The 21,929-nt window shown below is 39.3% G+C and overlaps 1 long non-coding RNA gene across 1 annotated transcript in view; it reads right to left on the bottom strand.

Annotated features, from left to right (window-relative positions):
• Positions 1-15,944, bottom strand: part of LOC109455350 (uncharacterized) — a 112,727-nt gene extending 96,783 nt beyond the window's left edge. Inside the window, exon 1 of the long non-coding RNA XR_012494376.2 lies at positions 15,747-15,944. This is a non-coding gene — a long non-coding RNA (uncharacterized LOC109455350). The remainder of the gene's footprint in view (positions 1-15,746) is intronic.
• Positions 15,945-21,929: the final 5,985 nt, after the last annotated feature.

The raw sequence follows: 21,929 nt of genomic DNA, 5'->3' as shown, positions 1-21,929 counted from the left end.
ACCTGGAAAGACCTCTTCTAGATATAATGTGGCAGGTTAGTTTCTTATCTGACACTAAGACTGTGGTCTGAAAGACCAACCTACCTGAACTGTTCCAAAGGAAATTGTTTAGAAGAGCTGGATGTTGTTTGTCACTGCTCTCCTAGCTAGCCTGTGATCCTCAACTTCTTCTGGTTGGAGACCCACAGTCCAGACATTTCCTAGAAGACGAGGCCCTCTATGTCACTAGTATTGCTTAGGTCCCTGTGGGGACAGAGCCAGGAGTGCAGTTTCCAGGCTCTCGGCCTCCCATGGAAAGGTGCTGGCTCAGGAAGTAAATGGCCATCAACTGTGATTGGATGGTCATCAGCTGTGGCTACTTGGCCATCAGCTGTTACCAGTGAGCCATTGGCCACTAATATAACTGCCGTGGCTACGCTAGCAGCAAATGGGAGCTAGCAAGAAGATAGTGATATGCTGGCAAGCGCGGATTGCAGTTAGCACGGCGGGTTGCAGATTGCAGAGAAGTGGACGGCAGGCTGCAGATCATGTGGCTTCTGTTTCCTGTGTCTCCAACCCAGCTGCCAGTGAGAATATAGTGCTATGACTCCCCTATCTGTGGTTCTGTGTGTGTTCCTTTTTGGCCTTGCCATATCCTGCGTTCTTGTGCGGGGAGCGGGAGCAGAGACCCTGCATGACACATAGCACAGCGTGCAGGGTACAGTGCTGGTGAAAGCTTTCTGAAGGGTGGTGGAGCAGTTTGTGGAAATGAACACTTAGCCTCAGGAAGACCAAAGATCATTGTGGCCATGTGGGCTGGGGAGTGCTTGCTGAGGCAGCCCTGATGCCCGACTTGTAGTCCCAGGAGGAAACCCTTGCTGAGTCCTCCCTGGAAGATGCGGGTGAGGTCAAGGCCGTCCTTCACCCCCAGGTTGGGGAGGACTTGGAGCCCTCACCCTGTGGAGAATGCACATGTTGTGAAGCCAGCACGCAGCCCTAGCAAATGACTGTGGACTATGGGGAATTGCCTTCCATCCCTGATTTGATGGACTGCTTGACTCTTTGCCTGGGAACGTACCACCATGTAGTGGAACTGGTGGATGTTTGCTTTTGTGTCTCGACCGGCCGCCGTTGAGAATATGTGAGAAATCCTGGCTGTGCCCAGGAAGACTGGCGGTAACCTGAGAGGCCCTGGCTGTGTCCAGGAAGTCTGGCTGTGCCTAGAGAGAGTGGCAGTGCCCTGAGAGGCTCTGGCTGTGCCCGGGGAGACTGGTGGTACCCTACGAAGCCCAGGAAGGACTGGTGGTGACCTGCTGTGCCCAGAGAGCCTGGCTGTGTCCAGGATATTGCATTCACCTCCAGGCTCCTCACACAGGGCCCCTTGTGGGAAGACTCTTGTCATGTAGATTGTGAGGCGAGACCCTGTAGGGGTGGAGTGTGGGGACAGAGCCCCAGAAAGCAGTTTCCCGGCTCTCGATCTCACATTGAAAGGTGCTGGCTCAGGTAGTAAATGGCCATCAGCTGTGGCTAGTTGGCCGTCGGCTGTAATCAGTGAGCCATTGGCCACTAATATAACTGCTTTGGCTATGGTAGCAGAAAAATGGGAGCTAGCAAGAAGATAGTGATATGCTGGCAAGCGCGGACTGCAGTTAGCAAGGTGGATTGCAGCTAGCAAGTGAGGTTGGTTGGCAGAGAGAAGTGGTTGTGGATAGTGTGGCTCCTGCCTCCTGTGTCTCCAACCCAGCTGCCAGTGAGAGAATAGCGGTAGGGCTCCCCTACCTATGGCTCCGTGGGTGTTCCTTTTTGGCCTCACCACATCCTGCGTTCTTATGTGGGGAGCGGGAGCAGAAAACCCGCCGGATGCCTTGCATGACAAATGGCGCTGTGAGCAGGGTCCCTTGCACCACAGTTCCTAACCTGGAGTAGAATCCTTATTTGCCAACTTTGTGGTGATATCAATGTTTTAATTGTAGGAAGACATTTATTCTTAATCATGGTGGCAAAGAGTTCCCATCATCTTCTTGTTCCCACATCTCACTGAAATCTATAATCCCAAATAGGTATACTTTTTTTTTTGCTAATGTCAAAGCCCTTTATCAGGTCATTTACCTCTCCATGAGCAGCTCAGTGAACAAACAAAAAGAGAAAGCTCTATTTCCCATAAGAAGAAACCACTGTGAAATAGCTTCATTATGGACACATACATTTTCCCACTGATCTTTGTTCTAAGAAATCAAACATCTGCCAAGCCCACAACCTAATTTTATCCTAGAAAGGTAATGAGGAAATGAAAACTGCTATTTAGATAAGCCTTGGTCAAAATGAGTACACATTTTTGTCATGTGCCTCTTGGAAGAAAGTTTTGGTTATAACCTCGCTTTTGATAAATGGAATCTTGTTGATCTGCATTAAAGAGCCATTGATCTTGGAATAACACTCTGAAGGCAGAATACCAAATGCTTTCTATCTCCTGCTTTTCCCTTGATTAGCTTAGGAACCTAGAACATCCATATTTGAAAGGGAAGAAAGAGGTAAACTCCCCGACTCTTAGACATGATTTTTAGAAGCAGAATTGGAAACAGTAACTGTAAGGCTCCATGTATCAGAAAGCACTGAGGACAGTTCCAGGTACTCGTTTGGATTGGTGTCTACTAGAATACCAGTAGTTTGCGGACAAAGGGGGCTGCCGGAAGCTGAGGAGGGTGGTGTGGGGAACCGAGGACAAACTGTAGTTAGCTGTGCATGAATCTACTACAGCTGGCAGTCTAAGAGGCTCTAAACCCTTGAGTATGTTAGGCCAGGCCTTTGGGGCATGGACACAGGGACTGGGTAAGGAAGAACTGCTGGAATAAGGGTCTAAACTGTGCAAGTGAGGAATCTGAGGTGGGAGCCAACAAAGAGAATGGGTTTCTGAGCCGGGGCTAGGCTCAAGGCTTGAGGAGAACTGTTTTTTTGTTTGTTTGTTTGTTTGTTTGCAGGTGTGGGATGTGGAGATAAACAGGGAACCAGAGAATGGAAAATAGTATCTGAGAGCAAAAGACATCTCAGGACCAAGACAATGTAAACTAAATGTCGTGCGGGGTGGCCTGTGGGGTCTCTGCTCCCGCTCCCCACATAATATATGGTGAGGCCAAAAAGGAACACCCAAGGGGCCATAGGTAGGGGAGTCATCCCACTATAGTCTTGCTGGTGGCTGGGTTGGAGACACAGGAAGCAGGAGCCGTATGATAAGCAACCCGCCGTCCGCTTCTCTGCCAAGCAACCTCAGTTACTAACTGCAAGCCACCGTGCTAACTGCAATCCGCTCTTGCCAGCCACCATCTTCTTGCTAGCCCCCCCCATTTTGCTGCTGGCATAGCCACAGCAGTTATATTAGTGGCCAATGGCTCACTGGTTACAGCTGACGGCCAACTAGCCACAGCTGATGGCCATTTACTACCTGAGCCAGCACCTTTCCACGTGAGGCCGAGGGCCTGGAAACTGCACTCCTGGCTCTGTCCCCACACTAAACCTCTGATTTAGGGAGGGCAAGGGGAGGGTAAGGGGAGGGAATGAGAGAGGAGGGGGGGAAAGAGAGAGAGAGAGAGAGAGAGGTCTTCCAGGTGCTGTTTGTTATAAGATGCTAAGTGGTATAGGTGCTTGTGGACTTGTCCTAAAGTAGGAAGAAGTTGCTACAGTGCAGAGATAAGACACATGACTTAAAGGAGAAAGCACACAGTGGCAGCTTAGTTCTAGGTGACAATACTGTAGTTTTTAAGGTTAAAGAATGACTAAAAATGATATTAGATTTTATTTTTCTTCAATTTCTCAAACTGAGGAAAAACATACCCTTAGAACATACTCAAAAGAGAAATACTTTTAGTGGCATGGAGACTATCTAGGGGGCATGCAGTGTAATGTTTAAAAGTATTTCGAAAGTGTATATGTTTTCCGTCCTGACAGTACTAGAGTAGCATTGATGAAGAGAACTGAAATTAAAAAAAATAAATCCTTGGGAATATAATTTCTGGGTGGCAATGTACTACTTGTCAATGTCATCGCCACCAAAACTTTAAATTTTTTTAATGTAGTTTGAATCTTTTATGATCTAGCCATTTGCTCTAGTTTTGAAAGGCAACCTCTGCCCAGATCCTCCAAACCCTGCTGACCTGGAGAACTACCGATGCTTCCAGCAGTCACCTGGCACACACATTGCCTAGAGGGCTTGTTAAAATGCAGGTCTGATTCAGTAGGTGTGGGGAGGGGCCAAGGTCATGCTACTGATGTTGATCTGAAGACCAAACTTTGAGTAGCAAGGTTTCGTTATATAAATTATATAAAAGGCATATTCCACAATATAATTAACCCCAAAATTAATATCAGCCCTCCTGCCCAATCATTACTCTGGTCTGCACCTAATTTTTGTTGAGTTTGAAAGGAATTCTGTGCTCATTAGAGAAATGGGACTGTGGGGGAAACCTGAAACTAGGTGTAGTTGCCTGTGTAAGAGGTGGGGTGGCATTATTAATTTTTCCCAACAGGAAAATTTCAGATAGAATTCCTGTGGACCCGCTATTTAGAAACTCTGAAAAACCTGTCAGAGTCATCAAGAAATCGTGCTCCTTGTGCCACCCGGAGCGTGAGAGAAAACGCTTTCCTTGCCTTCCAAAGCATAACTTGACCACAGCTCTGAAGTACCCGAGAGTCACTTTGCACAAGGAAAGGATCTGAATTTCTGAGGAGACCTGTGCAGCGCACTTCAAAGGTCTTCTTCCAAGAATGTCCATATCCCTTGCAAACCTTAGCTGAATCACCATCATTGTTATAGCCCAGGCAACACACATTGGAGCATCTCAGGTTATCTTCTTTTCTGTGTGTGAAGTGGAGTTTCAATTGCGACCTATTGTGTCATGGCTGGGGCAGTCAAAGGCGGGTTTTTCAAAAGGGAACACTGACCCCAGTATCTAACACAGGAATTAGAAAAGTAGTTTTCTACTTAACTTGTCCAAATATTCTTTACTTGTTGACAGAGGAAATGAAAAGTCCTACATGGTATTTTGCAAGCATGAACCATACATATCGCCTCAAGGCATAGGAAATTTACTGCAAAGGAATGCCTCTGGCTTGTATACCCCAGTATGCCCTCCCAAGACCGTTTTCCCTGTTTTGTGATTCTGAGAACTTAGTCTTAACTCCTTAAGTAACCCTGAAAGGCGCTTAAGCTAGTTTTCTTGAAGACTAGTATCTCCAATTCCAGACAAGTATTTATTTGCCTGAATTTATTATACGCTTGAATTTAGCCAGTATCTCCTTCACGAAGCAGAGAGGTTTTCTCCCCTTTACGCTCTATAGGGCATCGTGTTGAACTCTCCAGAGGACAAGCTGTTTCTGTGTTATCTCAAAATGTCTTGTCATCTCTGCTAACCTTGTGTGTGTTTTCAGTCAATAGAATATACATTTTCAGAGGTGAGGAAGTGGTGTTTGTAAATTGCACTTTGAATCCAGAATGAATTAAAATGTATTAATACATGACTTGGACGATCACCAACACTAAGGACATTTGAAGTAGCGGATCTCGGGTTCATGAATAATGACTTATCTTGGTTTAAATAATTTACTTAAAAAAAAAAAAATCTTTTCCCTCTATTCTTTATCTGTGAAGTTGCAAGAGCTTTCTCCCTCACCTTAGATGATTATTAGTTATATTCCTAGAGGGCAGATATAAGTTAATGAGCAACAAGGGAGGGGATAAGGAAGCAAGCACAAAAACAGCATATTGCCTTCAAGACTATTAATGTCCCTTTGTGGAGGATGGCAACAGCTAATGTCTGGCAAGAGCAGTGGAGGAAGAAATTGCTGCAGGTTCAGGTGGGAGAGTGAGTCACCTTGAGGCTGGCACTGCTGATGAGGTTTGGAGAGTAATCTTTCCATTAGGAGAGGGTCCTCCTTTGAGAATGGGGGGTATTATTAATGTCCAGTACTGGAAATATTAGATTTACTCCCTGTGTACTGCATGGGAACAAAGCATTAAAAGCCCCACACATCACAGATCCACAGAGGGTTTCTGCCAATGCATCTATGCTCAAAAATGTTAGGAGATTTTTAGAGTTTGGGAGCATTTCTTTTGGTGCGTGGGTATATATCACTGTACAGAGATGTAAGTTATTTGAATGGCTAGATAACTAGGTAGGTGGAAAAATAGACAGATTGGTACATATGTAGGTATGTGTCATCCCTTACGACTTTTAGTAGAAAAATGTCATCATGTTTTCACCTGTCTGTACTGTGCTGCTTTGCAAAGTAACTGTTTATGGGAAAGTTGCTTAAATTTAGATCTCAAAATAGTTAATCAGTCATTTCTAATGTACTCATATACAACCAGAAAAAGTATTTAGTAGATTTCATTAATAATCAAAGTATGATTTTTTTATAGGGTTGGATTTGAAATTGTTGTGTGCCTACCTTAAATGTCAAGTCATTGTAATGAAATATTAGCTTGCTTTGGCTTAAATTTGTATATTTTATTCTTACTCACTTCTAAATACCTTTTCTTAATCCTTTATTTTTGGCTCATTTGATATGATTATGATTCCAATTTCTTGCCTCCTGAATAATAGATTCTAAATCATTCTCATTTTGGTCTTTGATTCCTTATTAAAAATCCTGAAGCCTAACAGCTAATGATGCTATTGATGCATGGCAGTGCTGTCTTTAATCAAGAATTTCTTTCATTATGGCACAATATCCCTCTTACCCCATCAATGATAAGTTTTGCGTTTTGCCATTGCATTTTCTCTTGTTATTTAAGAAGTTGGAAATACATAGCCCCCCAAATGACACTCTACCTAATCGATGTGTTTGCTTCTAGTTGATATAATTTCATGGATGACCCTTCTTTCTTGAAAAGGCTTTGGGTAGTTCTGCATACAGCTATTTTATGTCCCTCTGTTTCAGTCTAGGATTGCATGTGTGTGTGCGTGCATGTGTGTAGGAGGCAAGTCACTTCAGACACAGGCTATCCAGTGTTCCTTGGAGCTGTAACAGTTTTGTGAATTTATTAAACATATTTATTTTTTTTCCCAAGAGCTACTCACTTACAAGATGCCAGATTCCCCTATGTGAGATAGCTACAATTTAGTTTCAAATTAATCAAATAGGTTTTAAATCGGTCTTATTTACCAGTTACCATTAATGACAATCTGTGATCAGTTGGCTAGCTTAGTCACACAAGCAACATTTTCAACTTGTTTGGAATTTTGAAATCCTCAAAGTTATTTTTATAATGAATCATTCAAAAAATATTCTATGGGACATAAAGATTTTCATTAAATAGTAGCATATGTGAAATTTATGGCATGTGTTAGCTAACTAAAAAATATTCTGATCAGCTGTGAGGAAGTACTGAGCTAATGAGACCAAATTTATTGCTTAAACCTGGGTTCCCTTCTTCCACTCCAAGCTTCAAATTGCGTAACTGTGTGCTGGAGTCACCAGGAGAACCATATCTCAGTGTGACTAAGGGAAGGAAAGTCCGTTCTATTGTTGGAAAAATCATAAAGGCACATATTCTACTTATTGTCAAACAGGCATCATACCACCTTACAAATAAAATTTGAAAACTGACAACATTTTGCACTTTCAAATGATACATTTTAAGTAGGTATAAAGTATGGGAAAAGCAGGAGAGCATTTCTAGCTGGTAGAAAGAACCTTCCCGAACCTTGCTGATACATTTGCAGGGTACAAGGATTAAAAGGGGGCAAAACAATTAAACAAATATCCCTTCTTAGATGTAAATTCCTCGTCCATTCCAATGACTTACTAATGAAAACCAATATAAAATTAGTGACATTAGGTACATGCAAAGGCCATTTTAAATGGAGTGGCTTCAAGAGCTCAACTTGCTGATAGCCAAGCTGATGGTATTGCACATCTGAAGAGTTTGAGTATGTGCAATAAATGCACAAGCAGGTTGGTTCGTGCAGAATGTGAACTGCTGTAAGTATCCATGTGTATAAAACAAGACACAGGAAACAACATCAGTGACTCAGGCCACCAGGGAGGTGTACTGTGCAGGGTGAGTTACTTGTCTTTTTATCTATTAAAATACTCTACCTCCCTATATTCCAATTTCATCTCTACCATTCAACCTACTGATTACTAACAGGCTTTCTAGGTTTTAAAGTGTTGAGATAGAAGTTCTCTGCTTAAGAATGAGAGAGAGAGAGAGAGACAGAGAGACAGAGAGAGACAGAGAGACAGAGAGACAGAGACAGAGACAGAGAGATTTCTGATTAAAAATAAATTGATATTTTAGTATAAACTTCAATGTCTTAGAATATTGTTTTCCTTCTTTTATCGAACAATAATGACAACTATGCGTCAGGTATTTTACTGCTTGTCAAAGATAGAACAATAAGCAGCAACAGCCATAGTCATGTTCTAATGCATGACTTTCTAGTGGGTGAAGAAGATAGTTATCATCCTCTCTTTATGGCCCCTGCCAACATCCCATCAGGCAAATCCATTATCTCTTTTTTCAAGATGTGTCCAGAATCTGATTACATCTTAACCTCTCCCATGCTACCACCCTGGTCTGAGACACTCTCCTCTCACATGTGGGTTTGGGCAACAATTTCATAACAGATCTCCCTGTTTTCAGTCTTGTTGCCTTCACACAAGATTCGTTCTCAACAGAGCAGCAAGAGGGATGTTTTCAGAATGCAAATCAGGCCATGTTATCTTTCTGCTAAAAATCCTGCAATGGTTCCCATTTCGCTGAGAACAAAAGCTTGAATCCTTGCAATAGCCCAAAGGGTCCTGGCCCTCATCTCTGCAAATTCTCTTGCTCTCTCTACTCCAGCTACATTGGCTTGTCTGCTCTTCCACAGACCACACACACTCATGCCTCAGGACCTTTGCAACAGTCCTCTGTGGTAAGAATGATCTTCATCAGGAATCTGCTCCAAGGTTTTGCTCAAAGATCATTTTCTCAGTCATGCCTTTGGCGACCATCATAATAATTTACAATTATGATCCAATCTATGAATACTCCCAATTCTCCTTACTCTGCTCTATTTTTTTTCTATATTTTAAATCACTTTCTAAGATACTATGTAATTTTCTTATTATTTGTATTATTTATTTTCTTTCTTTCTCACTAGAATGTAATCCCTTTAAAGGTAGAGATTTTGTTCACTGTTATATCCTGTAGCAAGCTTGGCACATAGCAGGCATTCAATAAATAGTTTGAGTGTATGTGGTCTGACAATTAAGTTCGCGAACTTGTTTCAACAATGTTGCTAAACTTTCTTGCTATCAGAGAGATTATTTGTTGTGCATTTGTACCAACTGGACAGTTAACCAAGTTTACTATTTGGAAGTGCTGAAAAAGCTGCATGAAAAGTTAGACAACCTGAACTTTTCACCAACAATTCATGGCTCTTGCATCACGACAATGCACCAGCTCACACAGCACTGTCTGTGAGGGAGTTTTTAGCCAGTAAACAAATAACTGTATTGGAACACCCTCCTTACTTACCTGATCTGGCCCCCAATTACTTCTTTCTTTACCCAAAGATAAAGAAAATATTGAAAGGAAGACATTTTGATGACATTCAGGACATCAAGGGTAATTTGATGATAGCTCTGATGGGCATTCCAGAAAAAGAGTTCCAAAATTGCTTTGAAGGATGGACTAGGCACTGGTGTTGGTGCATAGCTTCCCAAGGGGAGTACTTTGAAGGTGACCTTAGTGATATTCAGCAATGAGGTATGTAACACTTTTTCTAGGATGAGTTTGCAAACTTAATTATGCAACCTTGTATAATGAATGAGCCAAGTAAAAATAAATGTATAAGAATTGTGATAATAGCTGACATAAATATCAATCACTATTTGCTGGCATTGTTTTAAGGGCTTCACATATAAACTTAATAACACTACCTTATCCTAAAACAACCATGTGATATAGATTCCATTACTGTCTCTATTTTAAATACCAAGCAACTGAGACAAAGCGTCTTGGCCTAGTCATACGCTAATAACTTGAAGAGCTGGGGTCCAAAGTCACACAGCTGGGTTCCCAGGGAGGCCACACTCTTAACTGTGATACACTACCACCCTTTGTTGTGATGATGCTAGGCTAGCAGCAAGAAGGCAAACTGGATCTGGGTTGAGGACACAGGGGAGGCTTTCCAGTGAAATGGCTCTTTGATAAGACAAGTAGCACTTAGCTGCTTGGAAAGAAGAGCCAATCTTTCTAAGTCAGCTCAGCTTTTGAGAACTGAGATGATGGTAACTTTTTAAGTTAAGGGTAAGTTTGCAGCAAATTCACCTAATGGCACCAGGTCAGTGAGCTTCTTATTGGTAACACCTCCTCCTCTCCACACTGTAGTGGTGTCAGAAGAGATGAAATCGTCTTGTAGTGTGGTTAGTTACTGACAGGCATATGTGGAGAACTCCTCACACGCACTGCATGAATCAAGTATCATGTCGCTCAGCTTTTCAAATGGTAGGACACCACTTTGAGAAAGCAGACTTGAGGGAAATCGTATATAGTCTGTTAAGTGAACTGGGGAGGGTGCTGTTAATGGAGTTGACTATGATCTCTTGTGACTAAGTGGGTTTCACTAGCAGGACTAGGGCAATAGGAAGAAACTAATTGGTTCCTGGAGGTGGCTTTGACTGCCTCGGAGAAAGCCTCAACTGCAACTATTCTGAGAATTAACAGCATGAGGCAGTGGGTAGACCACACATTTATATTTCTGCGCTTAACTGCAAATGGAGAAAATAACTGGAGCGTGCACATACCAAGAGTCTCAGATGGGTCTGGCACATAGCTTCCCTTTCCCAGTACCCACCCGACTTACACTTCTCCCTATTTTCATGGAACCCTCGTAAGCATTCACTTATGGTTCTAAACATTCTCCTACAGGAATAAGAAGTGAGCCGCAGTGGGTTTTCAAGAACTCTATTCTAGCCCACACTCATAAATATGCCATCTCCATGTTGCTTCAAATGTCATATGATTTATTTAATACAAATTTGGCTATGAAACATCGGAAGAAAAGTTTACTCTTTATTGTGCCTCACACAGGTCACACAGGGAAGTTGATAAAATATGTTTTCGGGCAGCCTTCTGAACAAAGCTGAACTTCAAATAGTAGGGACTGAAAATCTTGGGTATCAGTTTTTTTCAGCCAAGTGTCTTCTTATGAAGGTATTGGTGGAAACTCTTATGTGATACCTAGCTTTTTAAAAATAAATGACATCTTTAAAAGAATTATATGCACTAATTTGTAATATTATTTAGGGACTTACGTTTTACAAATTGGTTGTTATTATTAGGCTGGTAAGATGAGGAATCTAAACTTAATTTGCCTTCTAAGCCTTATTTATTTTTGCTTTCGTAATGAATCCTCCTGCAAAACAGGCCCAGTCACTGCCTCCTGAAATATAACTTGTACCTTCTAAACTCATGCCATTTCCTTGCCTAGAAAGCCCCTTGTCCCATCTCTGTCCCTTAAAATTCCATCTCTTAAGAGCTTCTCTAATCAACCCAGTACAAAGTATCATATAGAAAAAACATGAATATTTTCTATGCTGATTGTGACACTATTTATTCAAGAAATATTTAGTTTTTATGCCACTGTTTAAATATTGTGAGAGTTCTAGTGACATGGGAGTAAACAAAATGTACTTAATCTTGCACTTATGAAATATATAGTTAAATCATCACAGATATGTATAAAGAGAAATTCTGGTAAGAGTTATGTTGGAAAACTACAGGGTGCCATGAGAAAAAATGACGTTAACAAAAATAATTTGGAGAGGAAGGTAAGAGAAGCCTTTCTTGAAGAAGTAACATCTTACCTGTGAACTGATGGATGAATAAGACTTATTCAGGTCAGGAATAGACAGAAGAATTTTCAAGACAGAGGGAATTGCATTTGCAAAGTCTGAGGTGGGAAAGGCCTTGATGCATTCCAGGAACCGAAAAGAGCCAACGTGTGTTATATTTTAGTCATATATACACCTTTCTTATCTCTCTCCAATGGATGAGAATGTGTTTTCTTATTTATTTGTGCTCCATAATGATTATACATAGTAATACTCAAAAATGTGCTGGAGGATTTTGGCTGCTTGTAACTATAAGTAACTTATTTTGAATTTACGTTCCTATGGAAAGAATTGCAAAAGTTGGACAAAATATATGAGACAATGACTTTCAGGCACGTTGGAAGCAAAGAGAACAGTCCTATCATCCTTGAGAAAAGGAAAACCCATGAGGTAAGCTTCTTATTATCCCCAGGTTTCTGACTGGGAGACTTTCCGTAACTTTGCAGAAAGAAGTTGGATCCAGTAGAGAGCAGAAATCTTACTGAGCTGAGGAGGTACAGATTAGAATTTGAAGCTGCTGTGGCAGCTGGACCTGGAGTGGTAGGGTACAGAAAATGAGGTAGCTGTCTAGGGAAGGCACCCCAGAAGTTTGCATGAGTGTTCACCTTGTGTCCTTGGCTGATGGCTAAGGTGCTCATGCATAGGTCACTGAGTCCACAGAGCCGACAGAGAGTGGCTCCTAGGAGGCTAAGAGCAGTGCCTGAGTGCTAGAGGTTGCACACAGCTAAAAGAAGTCAGAATCTGGGCCAGCTCAGTCGAGAGATCTCATAGAGCAATTTTGGCATCCAGTTAAGATCCCATGTCTTAAAGGAAAAAAAAAAAAAAATACCCTAGTCCTAATTAAAAACAGACAGACAAACAAACAACAACAACAAAAAACACCAACCCTGAAATCAACCCACCCTACAAAGCACAAAACTCAGCCTAAAAGGATCAAGATAATCTATACCAATTAATTGTCTGATAAAACAAAACTTAACAGGACTAAAATGAGGACAACATACATGAGACTCTCTACAAAGGAACATATACAATAAAAAGTTATTAGGAGAAGCAGGAAAATGTTGGCCATTACCATGGAAAAAATATCCAATGCAAACAGATGACAAAAACAAACAAACAAAAATACAGATATAAAGTTTAGCAGAGATTTTAAAACAGCTATTAGAAATGTATTCAAGAATTTAAAGGAAAAAATGGACAAATTTTGGCAAAGAAATAGAAACAATAAAAAGAAACAAATTGAAATTATAGAACTGAAAAACAAAATTTCTGAAATAAAAAACAAAATTACTCTGGATGGTTTAAACAAGAGCAAGAAAAAAAGGTTAATAACATTATCCAAATTAAAGAAGGGGGAGAAAAATATTTACAATATCAACGAAATCTCAATGACCTGTAGGCAGTACTGAGCAAAGATAAAACATAGAGAGTACGGGGATGGGGTTGGGGGTGGGGGGTGGAAAGATATCAAGAAAGAATCAGAAAAAATATTGAGTAAACAGAAACTGAAAATTCCCACATTTGCTAAAAAAGCAATACCACAAAGATCCAAGAAGTTCAATAAATCCCAAATAAGAGAAGTCTAGAAACAACATTGTAAGCATATCACACTCAGTTAAAAAGAAATATTATGTACAACTTTATACCAATAAATCTGACAAATTAGATGAAATGGATAAAAATCCTAGAAAAAACACACTCTCTAAAACTGACATAGGAATAAAAAGAAAATCTGAACAGTTCTCTGCTTATTAAAGACATCTAATTCCTAAGTAAATACTTTCCCACAAAGAAAACATCAGATTCAGATAACTTCACTAGTGAATTTTATCAGATATTTAATGATGATTAATATCAATGTTATATAAACTATTTTAGAAAAAATATAAGATATGGCAACATTTTCTATGTCTTTTCAAGTGGCCTGCATAACCATAAAACAGCATAAATGAGGACATTAAAGTAAAAATAAAGTTACAGACCAATATTTCTTATGAACATACTTATAAAAATCCTTAACCAAATATTGTCAAATGGAATCTAATGTTATATTAAAAGAATAACATAATACTCAAATGCAGTTTATCCTAGGATTTTAAACTTGTGACAAGAATTTTAAGTCCCATTAACAAATAAAGAGTAAAAATCATATAATTATCTTAATTGAAGCAAAAAAAAACAACAAAAAAACATTTAATGACATTTGCACTCATTCATGACAAATTCTCAGACTAAGAATAGAATATCATTTCAATTATAAATGGCAGCTGTAGAAAAGCCTCCAGTTAATATTGTTATATACAACACTTTTTCCCTCTAATATCAAAACAAGGTGAGGGTACGAACTCTTATCACTTCTGTTCAACATCGTACCAAAGCTCCCACTCAGTGCACTAAAGCAAGGAAAGAGAAATAAATGCTGTAAAGATTGAACAAAAGAAATAAATTTGTTTTTATTCATAGATGACATGATTGCGTGTTCATGTATATGGAAAATTCTATGAAACCTAAAAAAGATATTATGGGTAATGAATGAGAAAGATCCTAGGATACTAGGTCAATATAGGAAAAATCAATTGATTTTAATATCTTAGCAAATAATTGAAAAACATTAGTAAGCCATACTATTTAATCACACTACAAAACAAAATAATTAGGACTTTAAGTCCTGCATACTAAAAATGACAAACTTTTGTTAAGAGAAAATTTAAATACAACCTAAATAAAAGAGAGGACTATCATATTCATAAATTGCAAATTCAATGTTTTTAAGATTCTCATTTTCTCCAAATCAATAGGTTCAAGGCAATTGCTATTAAAAAAAAAAAAATCATAGCATAGACATTGGCACTCTGATTCTAAAACATATACAAGGTGAAAGATCTATAATAGACAAAGCAGTCCTTAACAAAGGGAAGATTTTTGGAGTTATTACACTAATTTTTAAGAATTACTATTAAGTGACAATAATTGAGATACTGTGTAGCATTGGAATAAGAATAGACAAATAGATCAACGGAAACCAATAGGACATGCAGAAATAAATACCTATGTATGTGGTACAATGATGCCAATGTAACTCATGGGGGAAAAGAAAGTCTTTTCAACAAATAGTGTTGCAAAAACTAAATAAAGTAAGGAAAACAATAAATCTTGATCCCCACCTTACATTACATAAAAAAATTAAAAGCTAAAACTATAGAACTTCTAGGATAAGAGATAGAACATTATGACCTAGGGTTAGGCAAAGATATTTTAGCCAGAACACAAAGAGCTCTAAATATTAAACTAAAAAAATAAGTTTGTCTCAATTAAATTTTTTAAAAGTCTTCTCAACAATAGATGTTGTAAAGAAAATGAAAGATAGGACACAAATGGGAGAAATGTATTCATAATACATATATTTGACAAAAGATATATCCAGCCTATACTAAATACTCTTAACAGTAAACAATAAAAGAGAAACAACACAATTAAAAAACAGGCAAAGATCTTGAGCAGATATTTCCCAGAGATACACAAATGGACAGTAAATACATGAAAATGTGTTCAATTCATTAATCATCAGACAAATTAAAACTATAGTGTGATAATATTTTATCCCTCCCCAAAAAAATGGTTCAAAATAAAAAAGATGAACAACGCTAAATACTGACAAGGTTGTGGAGCAACTACATTCTTGTGTATTGCTGATGGGTGAGAATGTAAAATGGTGTGCTTCAGAAAAATCTGCTAGCTCCTCATAAAGTTAATTATACGTGTACCATATGACTTAGCATTTCCACTTATTGATGTTGTATCACATATAAATAACAATACAGATACTATTGCTCTACATTATCACAAACTTAGTAGCTTACATTAAAACAAAGTTATTATCTTACCTTTCTGGAATTCAGAAATCAAAACGGGTCTCACTGGGCTAAAATCAAGGTGATGGCAGGACACCATTCTTTTCTGGAGGCTTGAGGAGAAAATTCAGCGTTTTGTTTCTGCCTTTTCCAGCTTTTAGAGGTCATCCACATTTCTTGGCTTGTAGCCCTGTTCTATCTTCAAAGCCAGCAATGGCCAGGCGAGTCCTTCTCTCATTTCATCACTGTGACATTGACTCTCCTGCCTCCCTCTTCCACATTTAAGGACATGTGATTACATTGGGCACTCTTAGCTATCCAGAACATTCTCCCTATTTTAAGGTCAACCTTAGCAGCATGAATTCCTGCTGCTACTTGAATTGCCCGCTGTGATGGAACTAACTTATTCACTGGTTCTGGGGATTAGATGTGGACATCTTTGAAAAGCCGTTATTCTGCCTACTATGGGTATTTATCTAAAAGAAATGGAAACATGGTTATGGTACACTTGTGCAAATTGTTTAGAACATCTTTTTTCAGAATAGCACGTAACTAGAAACAACTCTTGACATTTTTCATTAAGGAACCCGGTAAACAAATTCCAGTAAATTATTACAATGGAAAACTCAAAAATGTTAAAAAGGATGATTTAATTGGTACATTAGACAACCCCTGAAACATTACATTGAGCAAAAGAAGCAAGACATAAAAATGTAAACACTATAGGATTTTATTTGTATGGCACTCAGGATCATTAAAATCAACCGGTGGTGATAGAAATAAGAACACTTCAGTCTTTATAAGATTGACTGGAAAAGGACAGAAGTGAAATTTCTGAGATAGGTGATGAAAATATTTTATATTTTGGTTGAGGTGATTACACAGGTGTGTGTGTGAGTGTGTGTGTGTGTGTGTGTACATGTATATCAGTATTCAAAAGATCTGTGCATTTCACTGTGTATAAATTTTACTTGATAATGCAAATTAAAAAATACATTTGAGTAATCAATAAAGAACAAATGACCTACATTTCTATAATTAATCAATCAAAACAAAATACAAACAAACAAAGAGTGGTGGGCAAAGCATCATTATTGCTTGTTACTATGAACTACAAATTCAGTTTTTTAAAGTATATCCTTCAAGTTAAAAATGAATGTCTTTGTAAACATTTGCAACAAATTTGAACATGGAGATTCTACCTTTTTGCCTTGCTAGAGATATTTGGAAGCTTTTCAGAAAATGTAAATCAGATATAATTTCGTTCAGCTTTATTGAGGTATAATTGACAAATATCATTGTAATATATTTAAAGCATACAAGGTGGTGTTTTGATATACATATACAGTGTGAAAGAATTCTATGAAGGTTTCCTCCGTGCTGCAGGGGGCTTACACTTGTATGTATAAAATGAAGTCACAGGCCTTGATGGTGATGCCCTAAGTAGTCTATGAAGCTTCTGTGTAGGCAGACCTGCTGCCACTTCGCAGTTAGTCATGTGCTGCATAATGACAAGTCAGTCAACGATGGACCACATGCATAGATGACAGTGGTCCCATAAGATTATAATGGAGCTGAAAACTTCCTGTTGCCTCGTGACATTTTAGCCATCATATTGTCATAGCGCAACACATTACTCATGTGTTTGTGGTGACGCTGGTGTAAGCACACCTCCTGTGCTGCCAGTTAACTAAAAGTACAGCACATGCCATTATGTGCAGCACATACTACTTGATAACAAACGAGTATGTTACTGGTTTATGTATTTACCTCGTATGCTTTTATTGTTATATTAGAGTGTACTCTTTCTACTTATAAAAAATATTGTTTTCTGTAAAACAGTGTGCTGTGTTACACCAGCAGCAGCCTCATATATCTCTTGTTTACTGTCTCTTGATTGCATGATTTTCTCTTGTGCTTGATTTGATCTTGTGTTGGTTTACACATTTAGTGGCGCCTAAGTGTACAGTGTTTAGAAAGTCTACAGTGTGCAGGAACGTCCTCGGCCTTCACATTCACTCACTGCTCACTCACTGACTCACCCAGAGCATTCCTCAGAATATATCCACATCACTAAGCCTTGCGTGACTGTAGTGTCCTCGTGATTTAGAGCATTTACTGGCTCTCTTATTGTAGATTTCTCCCTCCTTGATTTAGGCTTATGCCCCTGGGGCTAAGAGAGAAGATAATCTGAATGACAGATGTACTGTTATGATTAGAATCACCCCTCCTCAGCCTCCAGAGCTTTGACCTTAGAATAAGCCAGTGTGCCTGAGTGCCGTGGACTATTTTGATTTTTTTTACCCCCAGGAGTCGGCTCAGCGGTTTGTACATGTAGACTCTTGGCTGACCCAGCCCTCAGTCCCTGGATTCACTGTTACATGTTTGAATCTATGGTCAATGCAGTTTAATTTCCCAAATTGGAACCACTGCTACACATAAAAGATAAATAAAAGGATACTGGGGCATCAAGAAAGCCAATTATAAGAAGATGAATTCATTGGTAGAATGTCTCCTGTAAAGTAGATGAGTAAGAAACATATACTGTTACTTTGGTGAACTATGTCAACAGAGCTGCGTACCACTTTGTGTTCTAGCTACACCTCCTTGGCCAGGGTGCTGATGCAAAGAAGATGGCAGAAATGATTTAGGAATGGGGTATTCCTGAGATAACCTGCTGTAGCCAGTTTACTGAGGAGTTCATGATTCTACGGTGCCAGTTACTCAGCATTGAAGCACCCCAAACTGGAATCATGGGAGAAACAGATGGTTTGGCTGAAGTGAGAAAGGTTGAAAAAAATAAAGTTTCCACAGCATTCAAGAGCAAGTACCATGCATGTGATAGAATGAATCATAACAGATGAAAATGATATGAAAGGTCTGAGGCATACATCAGTGGATGGGCTGCTGATGTGGGATCAGAACTGAGCATTGTGACGTTGCCAAGTGGAAACACAGAGGAAGTTGCAGTATTGAAGAACCAACACAGACAATACTAAAATATCTTGAGAATTAAGGAACAGATCAGATGAGGAAAAATGACAGTGACATTGCCGCTAGCAGTGTATGACTTGGGTGCAATAATCACCATCCTCTGCTGCACTTTAGAAAGGCCAGTAGAAAACAAGTGTTGACAAACAGGGATAATTTAGATACATTTTTAGTGCATTTACTTCACCTCACTACCAATCTCAGATATAACTATCTTTCAAAACTTAGTTGAAGTTACTTCTCTCTGAAAATCTTTCATGGCTAGGACTCCAGCTAGTTTGTTAGTTTGTTCTTTTGTTCACTCATCCATCCATTCTCTTACAGAGTGTGTATTATGGGGCAGGCTGTGATATCCAAACTCTTTTCCCAGACTACAAGAAACCACACCTCTGAACTTGATCTAGGTTTCTGGAGGCCTGTGCAATTATGGAGAGGGGCAGGAGTGACCTATGAATCTACGACATGGAAATAAGAAATCATTATGGAGCAAAAGGAAAATAGTACACCATGCACACAGACATGAAAGACACCAGTGGGGAAGTGCTTGTGGTGCAGCTAAAGTTCAGGTGTAGGGTTGTCAGACTACTGCAGAAAGGTTCAGAATAAGCCAATAGGAGCCAAAACTAGGAGAGAATCAATGCACATCTGCCTACAGCCTATGCAAGCCTACTATTATGTAACTCACAAATCTTTCCACAGTTTTATATATATATATACACACACACACACACACACACACACACACACACACACACACACACACACACACATAGTCGTGAACCTCCTGAAAAGTTTTGAAGTGATTCCATCAATGTTGTACAGTGCCATCCAGCAGGATTCCAATGGAGAAGGGCTAAAAGGGGAACTGGGCTATCACCCTTGTGTGGATTACTAAACGGAGACAAGGAGTCTAAAGGCTGCAGATAAAAGACTATCAACCATACCCTCACGAAAGGGATAGAATTCCCTTTTCGCTCCCATTGTTTAGCAAGTTTACTATAAAATTTGAAAGAAGAGGCTCTGCTTTAGCCGTTTTATTAAGGGGTGGGGTGGGGGAAGACAGAGAAAAAGATACTGAGACAGAAACTGCAGAAGGGGGGATGAGAGACAGAGAGACAGAGAGATAGTTAGGTAGCTTTGACTTTTGGTCACAGTGACCAAGTGGTGGTATAGGATGGGAATAGGTCATCAGCTGTCTTTTCAGTTTCCATTAGCTGCTTCCCCTTCTCCCCTATTCTCTGATTTGGAAAAAAGGATTTCTTAATCTTAAATAAAATGCTATATAGATCCATGCCCCCTGCTTTCAACCGTGTTGCCCCTTAAACCCTTCCGAAGTGGCTTCTGGTTTTTACTGAAGGATGTAGAAAGCTGGAAAGAGCATCTCTCTCACCCTCATAATTTAAATAAATAAATAAATAAATAAATAAATAAATAAATAAATAAATAAATATAAATAAATAGTTAAAAATCTGGATAAACTGCAAATTCATGACTTTTTTCAAAACCACTGGGACCAGGGTACACAGGGCAATAAGCTGGCCCCAAATTCAAGGAGACACATGTACCTTAGAGATTGATGAGATGTGAATATTCACTTACCTGGAGTAGATGCCACTGAGACCAATAAGAAGAGTTTAGTTAAAATTGATCAACATTTAGTGAAGGGCAAATGTGGGCTGGCAGGAGAATGTGAAGACCTGGGAGCGACAGATACTGAGATTCCCTCATCACCCTCTTACATGTTCTTTCTCCTGGAACCTATCATGCTTTCACAGAAAACAATAATAATAATAATAGTAATAATAATAATAATAATAATAATAATAAGCCCTAAGAAATCCTTAGTTATGGTGAAGACCTGGGGAGAGCAGCAGCTTACACAGGAGGGATACAAGACTCCACCTAGACCATTTTTTCCCCCTTAATTTCCCTATGAACAAAAGCATTAATTTGTGGAATGAAGGTCAACATTTTCACCCATACGGCCCAGGTGAAAATTCATTGACTCTGGGAAAAGCAACGGAGAAAAAATGTCTACCCCCTGGGAAGGGGCAGGAATACAGGTCTGGCCCAGGGCCAAGTGGCAGGTGGGGGAGAACTGAAATGGCACTCCCTTAAGACCCAGGGACAGGTGTCTGCCTAAGCATCAGGATTAATCAGAATAACAGAGAATACTCCCCATGCTCTCCCCTTCATGCTGTGGCTTCCCTTTCACTGACAAGTAACAGCCAAATACTGCTGAGAGACCTACAAGAGACCCTCTCTGAGGAACAGTTCAAAGGGAAGACCTAAAGGGTGAAGCAGATACTGCTTTGTCAAACCAGCTCCCTGGCTCTCAAACAAAATCACTACAGGTATTTGATGTCTGTGGTGCTCTGAGGGAAACCATAACAATAAGAGACCTAAACCCAGACCAACTCCTAAGTATAATACTACATTCAAATCCCCACACTGAAGTGCTATCAGAAAGAAAGGTGTGCTTATTTCCAGGCCTAAAAATGATTTATCTCAGTCTCCAGTGTTTATATACGATGTTTGGCTTTCAACAAAATATGATAGAAAAAAATATCAGTAAAGATACAGAAGATCTGAAGAACATTATCTAACAATTAGACCTAATCAGCACTTATAGAACAATCCATTGAATAGCAGTAAAATAAATTTTCTTTACTAGGAGGGCATTTGGAGCGTTCTCCAAGATAGACCACATTCTGGGCCATAAAACGTCAACAAATTTAAAATAATAGAAAAATGTGAAGTATATTCTTGGATAATAACAGAATTAAACTAGAAATATAAATAACAGAAAAATATCTGGAAAACCCCTAAATGTTTGGAAGACCACATACTTCTAATGCACCATGAGTCAACGAGGAAGTATCAGTGAAAATGTTAAGATATCTGAACTGACAAAATTAAAATACCACATTTCTAAATTTGAGGGATGCAACTGAAGCAGTGAGTAGAGGGACACTGATGACATTAAATTCTTTTTCCTCCAATCTTTATTGAGATATAATTGACATACAATGTTGTGTAGGTTTAAAGTGCACAATGTGGTGATTTGATATTTGTATATATTGTGAAATAATTACCACAATTAGTGGTACCCTTGAGAGTGGGCACCCTTGTCTTGTTCCTGATCTTAGAGGAAAAGCTTTCAACTTTTCACCATTAAACATGATGTTAGCTGTGGGTTTATCATATACAGTCTTTATTATATTG

The sequence above is a fragment of the Rhinolophus sinicus genome, chromosome 3 (genome assembly GCF_057876585.1).
Source record: "Rhinolophus sinicus isolate RSI-liver-muscle chromosome 3, RSI-T2T, whole genome shotgun sequence".
In the NCBI taxonomy this organism is placed as follows: Eukaryota; Metazoa; Chordata; class Mammalia; order Chiroptera; family Rhinolophidae; genus Rhinolophus; species Rhinolophus sinicus.
This window is presented reverse-complemented; position numbering and strand designations above follow the sequence as displayed.